Raw genomic sequence first — 20,976 nt, 5'->3', positions numbered from 1 at the left:
AACAAGTCATTAATACTAAGAATAAACGATAAGTCATCACTGGAGACACCACAAAATTTACAAGAACAAGGGGGTAATAGAATGAAATTTTACTTATAAAACTATAGTAACTTAGATCAAACAGACAAGTTTCTTTAATACAGTGGTTCTTACCTTCCTAATGCTGTGACCCTTTAATACACTTACCCATGTTGTGGTGGGTCTGAACTATAAAATTATTTCATTGCTGCTTCATAACTATAATTTTGCTACTGCTATGAATCATAATGTAAATATTTTTGAGATAGAGGTTTGCCAAAGTGATGCACAGAGATCCACGGCTTTAAAAGCACTAACAATCTCCTCCAAGAAGTAATAACCCAAGAAAATTAATGATCTAAAATTTCTAAGAAAGACAGTTCTAGATATCATAGTAAGTCATAACAAATATTTAGAGATATTATAACAGTTCTACACAAATCCTATCAGACAGCAATAGCCATTCATTGAGGCTAGCATTACTGAAAAGTATGAGGGGGGCAACTATGAATACAGACAAAAACAATCTTTAAAAATTAGTATACAGAATGCAGCAATTTATAAAAATGATAATGCTTCATGACAAATTGAAGGCTTAATCAATGATTGGAATGCTGGCCTAAAATGTTTTAATGAATGTGATTTTATCATATCACCAAAAAAAAAAAGAAAGAAAACCATATTATCATCTCAACACCACCACCAGAAATAGACAAAAATCAAAATCCATACCAGAATTTTTAAAAAGGTTTATCAAGTGCCTGAAGACATACATATCCTTCCAGAGGATAAATTTGGTTTTGGTTACCAGCACCTACATAGGGCAGCTCAGAACTGTCTCTGATTCTAATGCCAGGGGACCTAATACCCTCTTCTGGTTTCCACAGGCATTTGCATACATGGGGCAATACACTTATACACACATATCTACACATATGAAAAAATAAAGTCTTTTAAGCATTTATCAAACCATGTGGAGCATGATGACTTAATTGAGGAAACCCATGGATTACTGAAAAAGGTATTATTTATTAAAGGATTATATGGAGGAACAACTCACTGATACAAGATAAGGCAAATTCAGTCCCAGAGTCCCTGGAAGGCTGAGAACCAGTCCCATGCTGCTTCACACCACCTGACCTCAGTCTTCACCATCTAAGAGCATGAGAGAGAAGGACCCCGAGTATGTGCTCCCCAGACCTTAAGCTAGCCAAGAGGCCATGCCCTAGGGGCTGGTACCCCAAGGCCATAAGTGGAATGAATATCTACTACATTTCCCCTTTTTGTCTAAATAAGAGAGTTCTAAATCTAATACAAACTATGTGGTGATATGTTATGTATCAAATAAAGCTTGCCTGAGGATCAGAGAACAGAGCCAGCCACTAGATTAAACATAGAAGCTAGGCAGTGGTGGCACACACCTTTAATCCCAGTACTTGGAAGTCACATGCCTTTGATCTCAACACTTGAGAACTCATGCCTTTGCTACTTGTATTTGGGAAACACACACACCATTAATCCTAGCATTAGGAAGGAAGTGAAATAGTTGGGCAGAGAAAGGCATATAAGGCATGAGGGTATGGTAACTAGAAGCCTTTTTGGCTGAGGACTCAGAGGCCATTTGGCCTGAAGATTTGGTAGTGGTGAGAAGTTTCTCTAGTGGCTTGTTCCTTTGTCTCTCTGATCTTTCAGCATTTACCCCAATATCTGGCTCTGGCTTTTTTTTTTAATTATAAGACCATTTAGGATTTGAGCAACAAAACTATATACAATAAAAATGATTATCAAGTATTGCCCAAGAAAAATAAAGGGTAATACCTAAGCAAAAATGGAACTACAATCAATAAGAACATCAAGCAAGAAACACATTGAATGTCCAGATCATAGGTAAATGGCAAATTACAGAGATTATCTCAATAGCTGTCCTATCCTGAATAATCTAAATCTAGTACCTGATATGTTCTTAGCTAAGATACAAAAGGATTGTAACTGTAACTATCTAGTCTTCAACCTCATCCAAGACCTGAAAAGGGAAATAATATTACCTGAGTAAACAAGAAGTGCAAGCAAGCAACTTTGAAAAATCATAAGAAATGACAGAGACAGCTGGCTGCCTGGACAGTCACCTAATGTTTTTCTGCAACGCTGGGGCATCCCTTTTTGGCTAGAATATCTGAAAGACCATTTTCAGAAGTAGGATATTTTGAAAGACTGTCTTACCTTGTCTTGGCAAGGTTTAGCAGTCACTTATCCTTTGTCCTGCTCATCTGGATTGGGCAGCGTGCTTACTGTCAGCAGTCAAGGCAAGGGCAGCTCTTTGCCCAACAAGTGATTTTTTTTGCCAAGAATAAGACAAACTTCCATATGGAGTGTCTTCAATGCCCAACTTTCTCTCGGGAGTAGATAGGTGCTGCCAGGAGCAATAGTGTCTCACACCAACAGAATTCTAAGTTATTAAAACATTTAAATTCCATATTCTCTAGGTCTATGAAGTGGTTGAAAATTACCTAGCCATCTGACATATATTTCTGTATATCTAGAAAACCTAACATGACTATAAATATGACAACTAGGGGTGACGATTAACCTGTAAATCTTATCAACCTAAATAACTTAAAGACTAAGGCTTTATGTTATAAAAGTAAAAATCTGTAAACAGATGTACAGTATAAGGACAATGACCTCGAATTTGTGACAATACACAAAATATCTTAATCAGAGGTAGAAATGTATAGCACAATATGACAACAATATCCTTAATATGTATCAATATACAAAATATCCTGAACAGAGGTAGAACATATATACAGTATGACAAATATAATTTTACAATTGTATCAATATACAAATATTTCAAACAGGAGTAGGAACATATGTACAATATGATAAATATAATGTATTTGTATCAATATACAAATTATCTTAAACAGGAATAGAAAAATAATTTTACATTTGTATCAATATACAAGAATCCATACCAAAGGAAATTATCTAAAGCTAATAGTTACTGATTCAGTTTAGAAGTAGATACAATAATCTACCTTATTATTCTATCCTATCTATTCCCCTTTTTTCTTATCCAAAAGAGAATCCATTATGGACATGACTTCTAAGAGGTATGTAATTACAGAATCAGCTTTTTCAGAACTCAAAGCAGTTCCCCATTGAACTTTGTTTCACCTCTAACCCTAATACAATTTATAACCAACCCCTAACAGATGACAATTATCCATAATGCTGAGAAAACAAAACATTTTGGTAGAGGGGGCATCATTTTATTAGAATTGCTTCCTGCTGTTGTGTGTGTGTGGGCAACCATATTTCTGTGGGATCTTGTGAAAAACTAAAACAATGTTTAGATCTCATAAGAACTGACTGTAATATTTATAGTCAGTCTCAGAGTTATGGGTAAAGCTTACCCAAAGTTCTGACTAGAAGTGTAATATGATGGACTATCTCAGCTAACCATCTTGGAACTCTCCTGAACAGTTTGCAGTCCAAAGCTGATCACTGAGTGGTGTTTATCTGCTCAATGACATCATTATGAACCAGATAGAATCATTGTTGTGGGGTCCTATGGTGATATTTTATTTGTACTGAAATGTGATTTTATTTGTATGTTAATAAATAAAGTTGTCCTGGGGGTCAGAGCTAATAGCAAGCCATCAAAGAAGCTGGGTAGTGGTGGTGCATGCCTTTAATCCTAGCACTTGGTAGGCAGAGCTAGGTAGATCTCTGTGTGTTCAAGGATACAGCCAGCATGGAGACACACACCTTTAATCTTAATACCAACCATAGAAGACCTGGAGGTCTGTATAGACAGGCAGTGACGAGGCGGTCATGTGGTTGCGTTTACAACCAATAAGAAGGCAGAACAGAAAGTCTTTATAAAGACTTTAACACAGGAAGTAGCTCTCTTTTGGAGAGGTAGGACCACCACGATAACAAAGGGTAAGGTTTTTAGCTCTTAGCTATTGCTCTGACCTCTTGGCTTTTATCTCTGTATTGGCTCTGTGTTTCTTATTTAATAAGATGGTTGGTTACATCTACAGGTCCCATCTTCCTTCTGGAGACTTCAGAGACTATTATTGGGAAGATTTATTTTTTCATTGTGGAAAACTTGAACATTATTAATACCAAAATGGAAATTTAAATTTTAAGATGACATAATATGTAAAGAAAGGTTCTAAAGAATCAAGAATAAGCATAGAGAGAAATAGAATCTTGACAAGGATAATCTCTAGATTATTGGTTTTCTTCTGTTCCACACCAGGTGGCTCTTCTAATATGAGACAGAATCTCTTAATTTTTTCTTTTAACAACATAATTGGGTTAAGAAAAGGAGAGAGCCATGTTCCAACTCTAAAACAAATTTGATTTATAATTGAGTCAGGACCACAACTTTTCTCAGAAGTAAAGAGATATGGCTGTTAGGCAGTGATATTTTACCCTGTAGAGTATATTGGTACCAATAGGTCCATTTTTTCTCTGCTTGTAAACTTTTTCTGGATAGCCTTCCCTTCTGCTTTAGAGGTCTAGGTGTCCAAGGTCTTTTTAACTTCTTGAAAATGGGTATTTCTGTTTTCCTGTAGATACAAAAACAGAACTGTGCTCTGACCCTTGTTAGGTGAGTTTTCCTTACAACTTGTAAATTGTCACATCAGTGAATGAGCTATCATTTCTCCTTTTCAAGAAGTTTCTCCTGATTGAATCAAATTTTTATTAATTTTGGTGTTATCCATAGTTTTTTTTCTCTTATGGAAACAAAAGCGAAACCCTTCCCCATTGTAGCACATATCCTGGTTTCAATTCTGAGGTCAACACACCTTTGAAATACACAGGGTGATTTAGTTCAGCAGTTTGTTTCTATTATTCAATGTCTCTCCACAGCTGTTGTTCCTTTCTCATCAGCATTATGAAAATTCAAGGTTAATAAGGTATCATGCAATCTATTTTGGGGGGATTTTGTTTCCCCTTTCTGTTTATAAAGCATTTCTTTTAAAGTATTAGATCTTTCTACAACCGCTTGTCCTGTAGGATTATGTGGCATACCTATAATATGCTTTGTATTATAATATGCAAAACACTGTTTCATTTTACTGAGGACATATGCTAGAGCATTGTCAGTCTTAATTTGTACAGGTATAGATAGCCATTATGGCCATGACTTCTAAGAGGTATGTAATTACAGAATCACCTTTTTCAGAATTCAAAGCAGTTGCCCATTGAAATCCTGAAAATGTATCTATTGTATAGTATACATATTTTAATTTTCCAAACGCTACAAAATGAAACATATTCATCTGTCAAATTTCATTTCTTTGTACACATTTAGGATGACTTCCTGGAGGTAATTGACTTTGGTTATAGTAGGACATTTTTTTTTTTTTTTACAATTTCCTTGGCTTGTTGCCAAGTTATAGAAAAGTCCTTTTTTAAACCTTTGCTCTTTATATGGTGTTTCATTTGAAATTCTGAAGCCTCTAGCACATCTCCTATTAATAAGTGTTCAATCTCATCATTATCTTGTGCGAGAGGACCTGGCAGACCTGTATTGGATCTGATGTGTAATATATGTGTATATATATCCCTGTTTCTGATAATTTCCTGTAAGTGTATAGTGAAGTTAATTTTATCAGGAATAAAAATTCTGCAGTTTAAATATGTAAAACAACTCTTTCTGCATATTGAGAGTCAGTAACTATATTGAGAGGTTCTGTAAAGTTCATTAGTACCATAAGATTAGCATACAATTCTGATTTTGTACAGAATTTTAAGGACTTTGAACCATTTTACTTAAATCTCATGATTTATATCCTTCCTTTCCTACTTTATTAACATCTGTATAAAACGTTGGGACTCCAGAGATTGGTTTTCTTTGTACCATGTGAGGAAGAACCCAACTGGGTTTTTTTCTGAATTTTATTCTCTCATTTTTGGGATAGCAGTTATTAATCTTTCCAAAAAAATACTGCAAGCTCTTTGCCAGTATTCATTATCTTTCCATAAAGAGGAAATTTCTTCATTAGTTAAAGGCATGACAATTTCTGCTCGGTCCATTCCTGTTAAATGATGAAGTCTTAATTTTCTTTTGAAAATCAGATCAGAAATTTTTTCTATGTATGTCTTTAATTTCTTACTCTGTTTGCATGGTAGAAATATCCATTCCAATATAATACCATCCCTTTGCATCAAGATCCCTGTAGGGGATAGTCTAGAGGATATTATAACCAGAATGCAGTTAAGCTCTGAATTCACATGATCCACATGTGCCTCTCATATTTTCTTTTCCATTAGAGCCAATTCCTTCTCAGCTTCAGCTGATAATTCTCTTGGACTATTTAAGTCCTTATCCCCATTTAGGGTACTGGACAAATTTATTAGTTCATCTTTAGTTATCCTAATGGTGGGCAGTAAATTAGAAATATCTCCTAACAATTTTTGAAAGTCATAAAGAGCCTGCAATTGATCTCTCCTGATTTGTTCCTTTTGGGGTCTAATTTTTTGTAAATCTATCTTATATTCTAAGTAATTAATAGAATCTCCTCTTTGTATTTTTTCAGGAGCAATTTGTAATCCCCACTGAGGCAAAACTGTCTTTACTTCTTCAAACATGTTTTCTAAAGTATCTAACTTTGGATCAGCTAATAAGATATCATGCATATAATGGTAAATTGTATATTGTAGAAATTGTACATAATTATTTCCAATGATTTTTGCATAAAATATTGGCATAGAATAAGGCTTTTTAACATTCTCTGTGGGAGTACATTCCATTGATATCTCTTAACTGGTTGAGAATTATTTTAAGTATGTACTGTGAAGGCAAATCTTTCCCTATCCTTTCCTTGTAGAGGTATAGTGAAGAAACAACCTTTTAAGTCAATAACTGTGGTGGTACTGTGTTCCCCAAAATATTATGTACCTTAATAAACTTATCTGGGGTCAGAGAACAGAAAAGCCACTAGATGCTTAAGATAGGCAGTGATAGCACACACCTTTAATCCTAGCATTCCAGAGGCAGAAATCCATGTGTTCAAGGATACAGCCAAGCATGGTGACTCACTCCTTTAATCCAAGACAGCAAGCCTTTAATCCTAGGGAGTGGTGGTAGAAAGCAGAAAGGTATAAAAGGTATGAGGACCAGAAACTAGAAGCATTTGGCTGGTTAAGCATTTGGCCTCGTTAAGCTTTCAGGCTTCTAGCAGCATAGTTCAGCTGAGAGCCATTGGGATGAGGACACAGAACCATCCAGTCTGAGGAAACAAGACCAGCAGAGGAATTGGTGAGGTGAGATAGCTGTGGCTTGTTCTGGTTCTCTGACCTTCCAGTTCACCTCAATACCTGGCACAGGTTTGATTTTATTAATAAGAACTGTTAAGATTCCTGCTACAAATAACTATAATAGGCTATTCTTTAGGTAACAGGGTGGGCAAGGGCATCCCATCCTGTAGAGAACCCATAGGCTGAATTACTTTATTTATGGCTCTTAGATCTGTCAGCATTCTCCATTTTCCAGATTTCTTTTTAATAACAAATACAGAAGAATTCCAAGGGCTGGTAGATTCTTCAATATGTTGAACACTTAACTGCTCCTAAACCAGCTGTTCTATAGTTTCTCTTGTGTCATAGGCCAATGCCAAACCCACACAGGTTTGTTAGTTAGCCATTTTAAGGGTAAGGCCATCGGTACCTCTGAGAGTTGAACAGTTGTTGTGCCCCGCTTATGGTGTATGTTCCACTTCTGAGACTGGAGGAATATTAATCTTGGTATTCTATTTCTGTGACAGATAATGACCATATAGATTCACTGCTACATTAGTCACATATGGCCTCAGCCTTCCTCTCTGTCTTTCTGGCCCTATGCATTCAACCCATCTCATTCTTTGTTTTACCTGAGATAGGGTTCTAATCCCTAGGAATTTAACATGTACCTCCTGAAGAGGCCTATTCGGATGCCATGGTTGTAGTATAATCATAGTCACATCCACTCCTGTGTCCAGCAAGCCTTCAAGTATAATGTTATTTATTTGTACCCCTAGCTTTGGTCTTTAGTCATTTATTGAAGTCTGCCAAAATATTCATTTTATGTTTTTTTCTGCTCAGTCAGTAGAGCATGAGATTCTTAATCTCAGGGTTGTGGGTTCATGACCCATGTTGGACACCAGATAATGCAGGAAATCCATGGATTACTGAGAAAGAGATTATATATTAAAGGATTATATGGAGGAATAACTCACTGATACAAGATAAGGCAAATTCAGTTCCAGAGTCCCTGGAAGGCTGAGAACCGGTCTCACACTGCTTCACACCACATGCCTCAGTCTTCAACATTCAAGAGCACATGAGAGAAGGATCCCATGTATGTACTCCCCAGATCTTAAGCTATTCAAGAGGCCATGCCCTAGGGGCTGTTACCCCCAAGGCCATATGTGGAATAAATATCCACTACAGTGGCTTGCATCTATAGTCCTAGTACTTAGGAGGCAGAGGATTGCCTGAGGTCTAATAATATAAATAATTAATATAATTAATAATATTAATTATGTATAGTTAATATAATATAAATAATAAAATAAATAAAAATAATATAATGATGAAAATGAGCATCAGTTACCTGTAAGAAATGGTCAAAGGCTGAAGCAAGTGACGAATTGCACATGGTTGAAGCAGGAAGTAATGCCATGAAAGCAATCCAATTAATGCTGGCAACTGAAAACAGATCACCAGTGGCTTTCCTTTGGAGAATTACTCTTCTGTCATGTGTAGTCTTTAGGCTGGAGTGTGGTACAGGACCTGTGCAGTTAGTGGGCAACACTTAGTGGTTATCAGGAAGATAGAGGAGGAGGAGGATGGGAAACTCTTACGTTAGCCTGAAAGGCATGATCAGAGGCTGACCTAATCTAGATCGTCCTTTGCAGGAATACCCAGAGGTTGTCTCCCAGGGTGATTCTACATCCTGTCAAATTGATGATACTAACCATCACAATCTATGTGTCTATTTTGAGGTAGTGCTCTATTGCTTTGATTACTACGTCTATGTAGTATATTTAAAGTTAGCCTTCTGTTTTGTTTTTTGCTTGAGATGGCTTTTGCTATTGCAGGCTTTTTGTGGTTCCATACACATTTTAGGATTGGTTTCTTTTTTAAAGTTCCTTGAAGAAGTCATTTTGATTCCATTGTCTGTTCTCTTTATATAATTTCATTTCTTTGCCAGGAAAAAATTTTTTTTTTCTTCTTTTGTTTCATATGTTCAATTTTACCTGCTTCAAAGCCCTTGTCTGACCATCTTAACATACATGTCATCTTGATAGTCACTTTTTCCTGGTTCTTCATTTTCAGACTATTTTTTATTGTGTTTAGGACTTTTTGAATATTCGTTGTTTGGATATGAGTCTTGTAAAAACCTAAAAAGTGTTATTTTAAATAATTGTTATTTTTGCAGATGACCAATCACATTAGCTTTTGACTGCAAGTTTTAAAAATTTCTGTCTGTAGACAGGGTTTCTAACCCTTCCAGATCTTTGTCAATGTCAATTTATATCTATACAACACTTATACCTCCGCATATACTTCCAACTCGTGTAGTCTCTTGGGATCTGGAGAGTTTGGTCAGCTCTCACTGGTGACTGGCATGCAGTGGGTAGAGGTCAGAATTGTTGCTAAGCATCTTACATTGCACAGGACATAATAAGGAATCATTTGGTTCAAAATATCAGAGGCGTTGAGGTTGAATGCTTTTATTTAGTTCTTGAAATTATTGCTGTCTTATCTCAGGCCTGTCTCATGTAAATGCACCTCAAAGGTAACTTGGCACTTTGGGAGCCTCTTACTCATTTCTGGGGTCATTCTCTTTTCCAGATCACTTTTTTCCAGGATCCCTTTCACATTCTTTTATAGAGGTATCTTTCTGCCAGTTCTGTGTAGACAATTAGTTTCTTGTAAGACTTTTAACATCCTGTATCATTGCTGCTAAGAAGCTCTGTAGTTCAGTTTTCCCATAAGAGAAAAGCCACAAGGTAAGAGGGGAAAACTCACTCTTCTATCTGTTCTATGTATGTTAGTACACCATGTGCCTGCAGTGTTTGTAGAGGCCAGAAGAAGGCATTGGATCCTTAGGACTGGAGTTACAGATGGGTGGTGGAAACTGAACTCAGGTCTTCTGAAAGAGTAGCTAGTACTCTTAACTGTGAAAGCCATCTCTCTAGCTCTGTTTCTTTAATTTTTGAGTCCATGCTACAATTTGTTCATTGTGTTCACTTCATAAAGTCCTGAGATAGTGTTTTAATAAATATTTTTATCCAGTTCTGGTTTGTAATCAGCAGGAGTCAGAGGCCACTGTCTTGGTAAAAACTGGGAGTTACATTGTGATATTTAATGTAGGATGAAATACCAAAGATATTTATAGAGATATGCAAAATTAATATAATGAAGCTCTTGGAGATTACATAGTCCAATGGAACTACACCAGTCTGGGTAAAAGGGTAAGTGCTATGTATAGACAACTAATCAAGTGTATTCTTAAAATAACTGGCTGTTGTCAAAACACAGGCATTCTAGTTATGCTGTGATGTCTTGATGTATTTTCTCATACTGTTTTTCAGGGGAGTATCTTTGCATAAATATCACTCCATGGTGTCTAGAATAGTGACTTTGGAATCATTTTACTCAGAGCCCCAGGCTAGGCATTCCATGGAGCAGTCTCGGTACTAGAAGAAGTGGGCTGTGGGAGGACTTGTTGCTACTAGCCTCTATCTCAATTACAACAGCCCATGTTTAATTTTTTTTCACATTTGTGCTGCTATAACAACTAAGTTTTATATTGGTAAATAAAATCATAGAAAACCACCAGTTTAAAGAACCTTTATTGCAATTTTCATTCTAATTACTTTTACGAGAGAGTTTCAGTTTGGGCTTTAACATTTATCTTTAACATTTCTTTTCATGCTTTGCCAGTTTTACACAGAAATAATTCATCTTAAAGCATTTGCTAATTTCTGATGTAAAACACCCTTTCTCAGATAGACTGATGTATTAATATCAATCAAATATTTATATGCCAAATACAGCGTGTTTTTATTTGAATAGCATTTTTCATTTGTGTAATTTTTTTAGATTTACATTTTGCTTTTAAATGGAGCTGTATTATTACAGAAGATGGGAAAACAAAATTATTTTCCACAAGGGGAAGGCAGCCATAAAAGTAAATCACAAAACAATATTATAAATTCAGCAGGGGTGGGGACTGGAGAGATGGCTCAGAGGTTAAGAACACTGGCTGCTCTTCCAGAAGACCTAGGTTCAATTCCCAGCACCCACATGGCAGCTCACAACTCTCTTTAACTCCAGTTCCAGTGGATCCAACACCCTCACACAGACATACATGCAGGCAAAACACCAATACACGTAAAATAAATAAGTAAAAAACACATAAAATAAATAAATAAAATTCTGTTATTGTTGCTTGCTTAATCTTTGAAGTCTAATGCCAACTTTTTTGAGAGAAAACAAAACAAAACAAAACACATTAGCAAGCATTAGAGAAGTGTCAAAGGGCATCTGTTGAGATGGCTCAGGGTAAAGGGCTGGCTGCCAAGTCTGACCTGCCTAAGACCCGGAATCCACATGGTGGAAGTGAGAACTGACTCCCACAGAGTTGTCCTCTGACCTGCACACATACAGTGGCACACACTCATCCAACCACATGCACACAAAATAAGTTAATTTTAAAAGAAGTATTATATAAGATAAGCACACATCTTTTAATTGATCCTGACATATTTGTGATGAATTACAGTGGTTATTAAAATTTATTAAGAATATCAAAAATAATTAAGAGCTTATGGATACAATAGATCAGCAGAATGACTGGGTAAAAATATTAAGCATATCACGTTCAACACTATACTTTCCTATAATCATGAAATAGTCAAAACTAAGTTTCCAGTTAGGGTGGCAGCAAAATTTATAAACTAGCAAGAAACAACTGCAATAAGAAATATGTATGGCTGGGCGGTGGTGGTGCATGCTTTTAATCCCAGCACTTGGGAGGCAGAAGCAGGCAGATCTCTGTGAGTTCGAGGCCAGACTGGTCTACAGAGCAAGTTCCAAGACAGGTTCCAAAGTTACAGAGAGAAACCCTGTTTCAAAAAAACAAAAAAGAAAAAGAAAAGAAAAGAAAGAAATATATATGGTCACATTGATAAAATCTAAGAAATATATTTTAAAATTTACCAATTGCTCATTGAGAAGATGGTATATTACAAAACTGTCTAAATTAAGTTATACATTTAAAATGTTTTGCCAATTAGGGCAATATATGTCTGAAGTCCCAGCTACTTGGGTGGCTGAGTCAGAAGTATCACTTTAGTCCAGGACTTCAAGGCCAGCATGGGCAACAGAATAAGATCCCAGTTCAAGAAAGAAAAAAAAAATAGAGTAAAAACCATTCCAGCTAAAATTGCAACAGAAGAGGATAAAGAGGTGCTTGAAGTTTATAAATTATATTTAAAGGCGAATTGTTAAAATAATTCACAAACTTAAAAAAGAAATTAACAAATGAGGAATAATTTTAATGACTGATCATACATATGATAGAGGCATCATGTGATTTTCTTGTATGGTGATGATAGATTGTACATTTAGCAGGTGTGTAGTGGGTAGCCATTCCAGCTTGGTTCTGGAAGTTCCAACCCCCATTGAGACTCTGGCAACTGTCACGCCTACGAGGCGGGGCGAGGGGAGGCGCCTGGGGACCCGAGAGCTGGGTGGGCCAGCGCTCTCGCTGGGTGCTCTCTCGGTGCCGGGATGCTGACCGGTGCAGATTGACTGTGCAGAGCTCCGGAGAACACCGCTGGACTGCTACACCTTCCCCAGACCCTGCGACCTACCCATTACTTAATTTGTGAGTTACGCCATTAAATAAATATCCTTTTAACTACGTGGAGTGGCCAAAATAATTTCTCCAATATCTGGCGCTCACGTGGGGCAAACTCCAAAGGCCTGGGCGGCTCCCCCCCGTCTCCTCCCTAGTTGGCGGGTACCTAAACCCACCTGCAAAGTTCCATATAACCAGGGAACACCTACACGGTTCCATTCCCGAAAAAGGGAGCAGCTAGTCCGATCTCAATTCCCTAGCTTAGCCCCAGACCAGCGAAAGAGGCAGGAGAGTGCTAGCTCCGATTTCCGCCATCTCCGCCATTTCTGCCATCTCCCTCTGACTCCAGCCAAGATTGCCAGCAGGCCCTGTTTCGGAGCTGTACCAACGCCACCTGCTGGCTGAAAAGTGCTACTACACGCCCCCAATCCCACGAAAGGTAAGCATATTGTTTCAAGTAAAGGTACTTGATAATTTTACACCTTAAAATTGACTAACAAATTTTGAGTAATTCGTGTAATATGGCCGACAACATTACCTCACAAGAATTTAAAAACCTTTTTGCCTGTATGATGAATGACATCTTCCTGGAAATATACGACATTCCTAAGGCATATCTGGGCTATACCATTTTGGCATTCATCATAATAATTCACACAGTGTTCAAACACTGGTTTAAGAACAAAGATGAGTCATTATTGGGACTGATACAGGCTTTAAAAGATAGCAATGAAGGCTTACAGAAAAAGATTCTCTCTCTGGAATCTGCTTTCAAAGATAGCAATGAAGGCTTAGAGAAAAAGATTCTCTCTCTGGAATCTGCTTTCAAAGATAGCAATGAAGGCTTAGAGAAAAAGATTCTCTCTCTGGAATCTGCTTTAAAAGATAGCAATGAAGGCTTAGAGAAAAAGATTCTTTCTCTAGAATCTGCTAATCAGGATTTACAAAACAGGCTTGTACCCAAAATTGATTTTATTGATAATAAATATGAATATTTAATGGATAGAACACTAACTCTCCAGAGTGAAGTTGTGGCTACTCAGACAGTATATAAGGAAGAAAGATTATCGTTAATTGATAGGATAAGGTCCATGGAATCATGTGTTTCTGAGGAACATAAAAACTTCTATGATTCCATGAGAAATATGGAGTCCCTTGCAAGAGAGGAGGTTCACTCCCTAGAACAGACCCTAGGTGCTCGTTTGCAAGCCCTAGAAGAAACTCTCAGTAAACATGACAAGGGAACTAATAAGCAGAAGGTCAAGACCATAGAGGTTGTAACATCTCCAAATGGCTCTCATACAATGGCTTATCCTGTTATTGTCCATGAGAAGCCAGCAGATGACACACACCCCGAGCCATATATGACATATACATTACAACCAATTTCAACAAGGGACTTTAAAAATATAAAGGAAGCAGTAGTTACGTATGGGATACAATCCACATATGTAAAACAGATGTTAAATTCGTGGTCTACCTCACATAGAATCATTCCAGATGACTGGCATCAGTTAATTTCAGCTGTTCTAGAATATAGTCAGCAGTTACAGTGGAAAAGCTGGTTGAGAGAAGAGGCAAAAAATTTAGAACAACAAGGTAAAATCAGAGGTTTTGTGATCTCCCAAGATCAAATACTTGGTGAGGGATGTTTCGCTGACAGGAATGTACAAGCCACTTATGATGAGCATACAATATCCCTATGCCGTACAGCAGCTCTAAATGCTTGGGAAAAAATTCCAGAACCTGGAAAACCAACTGAGGTATACACAAAAATATTTCAGGGACCGCATGAACCCTTCACTGATTTTTTACAAAGACTGAACAGAGCTATAACAAGAGCTGTGTCAGACAAAGAATTAAGAAAAGTATTAACTGAGTCCTTGGCGTTCGACAATGCTAATGCAGAATGCAGAAGAATACTTACACCATTAAAGATCAGATCAGCTCCTTTGGAAGAATGGATTCAATATACTAATGGTGTTCAGTCTCTTAACTACAGTAATGAGGCTTGGATAGGAGAGACAAATCCCAGAGGTGAAAGAAGGCCCCGTGTTACCAAATGTTTTAAGTGTGGTACACCAGGTCATATAAGTAAAAACTGTACATGGGGTACTCCTAGAAGCAATACTCCTTCTAGGAATAGCCTAAACAGGAGACCCCAACCACCTCCTGGATTATGTGAAGATGTGGCAAAGGCCGACATTGGACCAGTGAGTGCAGATCAAAAATAGATATACAAGGCAACCCTTTACTGGTGGGAAACGCCTCAGGGGGCCTCTTGCAGGCCCCCAAACCAAACGTAGTACGAACATTCCCTGCCACTGTGGAAGAAATTCCTCTCCAGGACAACTGAATAAACCAATGCCTAATGTAAAAACCGATACTGCAATGGATGATAAAACAGCTTTGATAGCTGGATCACAGTTTACAAAGAACACTATAAAACAAATATTTTGGCAGACTTCCATAAATGAACAAAGACCAAAGCTTAGAATTCGAATTAATGGCCTGGTTCTGGAGGGCCTGGTAGACACAGGTGCAGATGTGACTATAATTACACCAAAATCATGGCATCCGAATTGGCCTCTTCAAGAGGTAGATGTCCAACTGTTAGGGATTGGCACCCTATCTCAGATAAAACAGAGTTCGAGATGGGTTGAATGCATAGGGCCAGAAGGACAGAGAGGAAGGCTGAAGCCTTATGTAGCAAATGTAGCAGTAAATCTTTGGGACCGAGATCTGTTACAATAGTGGAATACCCAGATTAAAATTCCTACACTTTCAGAAAAGGAATACAGACCAATGCATGTTTCAAGGAATAATATCATAACATGCTATAAAAATCAGTCACCAACCATTCAGGCTGTTCACAAACAGAGCACGACTGTTGTTGAACTCTCAGAAGTACCAACTGCCTTACCTTTAAAATGGCTAACTAATAAACCTGTCTGGGTTGGACAATGGCCTTTGACAAAAGAGAAGCTACAAGCTTTAGAACAGCTGGTTCAAGAGCAGTTAAATGCTCAACACATTGAAGAATCTACCAGTCCTTGGAATTCTCCTGTATTTGTTATTAAAAAAAATCTGGTAATTGGAGAATGCTGACAGATCTGAGAGCTATTAATAAAGTAATTCAGCCAATGGGCTCCCTACAGACTGGGATGCCCTTGCCCTCTATGCTACCAAAAGAATGGCCTATAATAGTTATTGACTTAAAAGACTGTTTCTTTACCATACCCTTACAGGAAAATGATAGAGAAAAATTTGCCTTCACAGTACCTAATTATAATAATTCTCAGCCAGTCAAGAGATATCAATGGAAGGTCCTCCCACAGGGAATGTTAAACAGCCCTACTTTGTGTCAATACTTTGTGCAGAAACCATTAGAGATAATTCGTGTAAAGTTTCCACAATCCATAATTTATCACTATATGGATGATATCCTATTAGCTGATCCAAAGTTAGATACATTGGAAAGCATGTTTGAAGAAGTAAAAAAAGTTTTGCCTCGCTGGGGACTGCAAATTACTCCTGAAAAAATACAAAGAGGAGATTCTATTAATTACTTAGGATATAAGATAGAGCTACAAAAAATTAGACCCCAAAAGGTACAACTAAGAAGAGATAGATTGAAGACTCTTAATGATTTCCAAAAGTTATTAGGAAGCATTTCCAACTTACTGGGTATCATGGGAATACCCAAAGATGGACTACAAAATTTGGCTAATACTCTAGAAGGGGACAAAGAATTAAATAGTCCAAGAGAATTATCAGCCGAAGCTGAGAAGGAATTGGCTCTAGTAGAAAAGACAATTCGAGAAGCACATGTGGATCGTGTGGATCCAGAACTTAAATGCATTCTTCTCATATTCCCCTCCAGACATTCCCCAACAGGTATTTTGATGCAGAGGGAAGATATTATATTGGAATGGATATTCCTACCACGTAAACCAAATAAGAAATTAAAGACTTATATAGAAAAGATCTCTGATTTGATTCAAAAGGGTAAATTAAGACTTCGCCAGTTGACAGGAATGGACCCAGCAGAAATTGTAGTACCATTAACTAATGAGGAAATTTCATCACTATGGAAAGATAATGAATACTGGCAGAGAGCGTGCAGTAACTTTTTGGGAGAGATTAACAACCACTATCCCAAAAGCAAGAGAATAGAATTCATAAAGAAGAATGAATGGGTCCTTCCTCACATTGTACGACAAAAGCCAATTTCTGGAGTCCTCACATTCTATACTGATGCAAATAAATCAGGGAAAGCAGGATATAAGTCAGGAGACTTAAGTAAAGTGGTGCAAAGTCCATATAGCTCTGTACAAAAGGCAGAACTGTATGCCATTCTTATGGTACTGATGGACTTCACAGAACCCCTCAATATAGTCACTGACTCTCAATATGCAGAGAGAGTTGTTTTACATATTGAAACTGCTGAATTTATTCCTGACAATACAGAATTAACTTCATTATTCATACAATTGCAGGAAATCATCAGAAAAAGGGAACATCCTATATATATAACACATATCAGATCCCATACAGGTCTGCCAGGACCTTTAGCACAAGGGAATGATGAGATTGATCAGTTACTAATAGGTAATGTGCTAGAAGCTTCAGAATATCATAAGAAACACCATATAAATAGCAAAGGTTTGAAGAAGGATTTCTCCATCACTTGGCAACAGGCTAAGGATATTGTGAAAAAATGTCCTACTTGTTCCATCTATAACCAAACTCCATTACCTGCAGGGAGTAATCCAAAAGGTATACAAAGAAATGAAATTTGGCAGATGGATGTGTTTCATTTTGCAGAATTTGGAAGATTAAAGTATGTACATCATACCATTGACACCTATTCAGGATTTCAATGGGCAACTCCTATGAGTTCTGAAAAGGCTGATTCTGTGATTACACACCTATTAGAAGTTATGGCCATCATGGGAATACCTGTACAAATTAAGACAGACAATGCCCCAGCATATGTCTCCAATAAAATGAGACAGTTCTTTGCTTATTACAATATAAAGCATGTTACAGGTATACCACACAATCCCACAGGCCAAGCAGTCATAGAGAGATCCAATCGAACTTTAAAGGATATGCTAAATAAACAGCAACAGGTAACAATGACTCCTAGAAATAGACTGCATAGTGCTTTATTAACCTTGAATTTTCTCAATGCTAATAAGAAAGGAACAACAGCTGCGGAGAGACATTGGATGACAGACAAAACTCCTGAGCTAAACCAACCAGTTTATTTCAAGGATGTGCTGACCTCAGAATGGAAACCTGGATATGTTCTACGTTGGGGAAGGGGTTTTGCCTTTGTTTCTGCAGGAGAAGAAAAGCTATGGATACCAACAAAATTAATAAAAATCTGATTCAAACAGGAAAAACCCCTTGATGAAGAGAAGTAAAAGATCATCCACCAATGTGACATCTCTACAAGTTGTAAGAAAAATTTAACAATCAAAGGATGGGGTAGGGTTCTGTTTTTGTCTTTCCAGGATAATGGAAATACCCATCTTCCAAAACTCACAAGGCCTTGGATATCCGGATGTTTACAGCAGAAAGGAAGAATCTATTGGTACCAATCTACACATGGTAAAATCTCACTGTCTAACATCTTTCTATCAATCTAGAAAAGTTGTGGTTCCAATTCAATTATAGCCAAGCTGGCTTTGGAGATGGAATTGGCTCACTCCTTCTCTAAACCCAAGCATATTGCTAAAAGAAAAGTTTAAGAGATTCTTCAGTCCCATATCAGAAGAGCCCTCTGGTGTGAGACAGAAGGAAACCAATAAAAAGGGACCATTGTCTTCTAAATTCTAATTCTCTCCATGCTTACTCTTGATTTCTCAGAACCCTTTCTTACATGCTATGTCCTCTTTAAATCCAAACCTCCCATTTTTGATAACAAATAAGTTTTTCCAATAGCAATCTCAGAAGTCACCAGAAGGAAGATGGGGCCCCAACAACAACAACTCTACCCAATCCAGAATGATGCCATGGTAATCATCATCATACTACACTTCTTGCCAGAATTTCAGACAATCTTACCCATTACTCTAAAACTTGCTGCAGAACCTACAGTTAGTCTAACTGAGATTTAACTATCTGAGCTTTCTCACAGTACCCAACAGAGATAACATCACCCCCTAAACGGCAGGAAGCAATTCTAAGACAACGACGCCCCTTCTCCCTTAAGTTTCATAATTCTCAGGGTTATGGATGATGGTTATAGGGTTGGGGGTGGAAGAAAATATTAACTCAGGATTGTAAAAAAAAAAAAAGGGGGGTGGGGGGAGAAGAAATGGAACGGATAGGTATAAGATATGATGGCAAATCATTGTATATACTAGTAAACAAACTTAGTAATATAGCAACCTTAGATAATTTGCACTGTAATTTGTACTGTTATAGAATCTTATATGTTGATACAAATGTAAACTATTTTTATACTCCTGTTTAAGATAATTTGTATACTGATACAAATACAGAACTATATTTGTTATAATGTACATATATTTCTACTCTTATTTGAAACATTTTTATATTGATACAAATGTAAATTTATATCTGTCATACTTTATATATGTTCTACTTCTGTTTAGGATATTCGGTATATTGATATATATTTAATATTATTGTCATATTGCATATCACACTATATATTCCTACCTCTGTTATAAATATCTTGTGTATTGTCACAGTTTGGAAGTCATCGTTCTTCACCATACATTTGCTTATAGACTGTTTACCTTATTTACGTGAAGCCTTAGTCCTTAGGTTATTTCGATAGATAAGATTTATAGATTTATAGTCGCCTATGCCTGTCATCTCTATAGTTACGTTAGTTAGGTTATCCAGATTTACAGATACATAGGTCAGATGGGCAGGTAATCTTCAAACACTTCATAGACCTGGAGAATATGGCATTTAAATAACTTAGAATTCTGTTGACGTGAGACACAATTGCTCCTGGCTGCACCAATTGATCCCGAGAGAATGTTGGGCTTCTAAGACATTTCCATTTGGAAGTTTGTCTTTTGGCACAAAATGGCCTACTGGGCAAAGAACTGCCCTTGCCTTGATGGCTGACAGTACAAATGCAATGCTGTCCTTTCTGGACAAGCGGGACACAAGGAAAGCGACCACTGTACTCTGCCAAGACAGGGTAAGATGGTCTTTCAGAAATCCTGCTTCTGAAAATGGTCTGTCAGATACTCTAGGCCTGTAGCCAATTTGAATGCACCAACAATGCTGAGAAACATTAGGTGACTGTCCAGGCTGCCAGCTGTCTTGGTCTACTCTTGCAAGATTCCCGAAAGTTGCTTGCATCCATCTACCATTTCTCAGGTACCATTATGTTCCTTCTCAGGTCTTTGATGGGATTGAAGACTAGCAGTTATAGTTACAACTTAGTATATATAATATCTTAGATAGAACATATTAAGTATTAGATTCAGGTTCTTTAGGATAGGACACCTTTGAATGATCTTTATAACATGCTGTTTACCTATGCTCTATACTTCTCTGGATTTTAGTATGTGTTTCTTGCTTGATATTGTTTGCATTGGTTGTAGTTACATCTTATCTAGGTCATTATCTCTCATTATTTCTGGACAATATTTGATAACCATTCCTTTGTAAATAGTCTTGTATTAGTTTAGAACTTTCTTATTTAGACAAAAAGGGGGAGATGTAGTGGGTAGCCATTCCAGCTTGGTTCTGGAAGTTCCAACCCCCATTGAGACTCTGGCAACTGTCACGCCTACGAGGCGGGGCGAGGGGAGGCGCCTGGGGACCCGAGAGCTGGATGGGCCAGCGCTCTCGCTGGGCGCTCTCTCGGTGCCGGGACGCTGACCGGTGCAGATTGACTGTGCAGAGCTCCGGAGAACACCGCTGGACTGCTACACCTTCCCCAGACCCTGCGACCTACCCATTACTTAATTTGTGAGTTACGCCATTAAATAAATATCCTTTTAACTACGTGGAGTGGCCAAAATAATTTCTCCAATACAGGTGTGAGATCCTGAGTTCAATTCCCAGCACTAAATAAATAG

General features: G+C 37.4%; 1 long non-coding RNA gene across 1 annotated transcript in view; it reads right to left on the bottom strand.

The window, feature by feature from the left end:
- Positions 1 to 1,027: 1,027 nt before the first annotated feature.
- LOC121823998 (uncharacterized) overlaps positions 1,028 to 20,976 on the bottom strand; it is a 30,264-nt gene continuing 10,315 nt past the window's right edge. The window contains exons 2-4 of the long non-coding RNA XR_013045951.1: positions 8,636 to 8,814; positions 7,017 to 7,115; positions 1,028 to 4,604 (exon numbers count right to left, since the gene is read on the bottom strand). This is a non-coding gene — a long non-coding RNA (uncharacterized LOC121823998). The remainder of the gene's footprint in view (positions 4,605 to 7,016; positions 7,116 to 8,635; positions 8,815 to 20,976) is intronic.

Source organism: Peromyscus maniculatus, chromosome 19, assembly GCF_049852395.1.
Source record: "Peromyscus maniculatus bairdii isolate BWxNUB_F1_BW_parent chromosome 19, HU_Pman_BW_mat_3.1, whole genome shotgun sequence".
NCBI lineage: Eukaryota > Metazoa > Chordata > Mammalia > Rodentia > Cricetidae > Peromyscus > Peromyscus maniculatus.
This window is presented reverse-complemented; position numbering and strand designations above follow the sequence as displayed.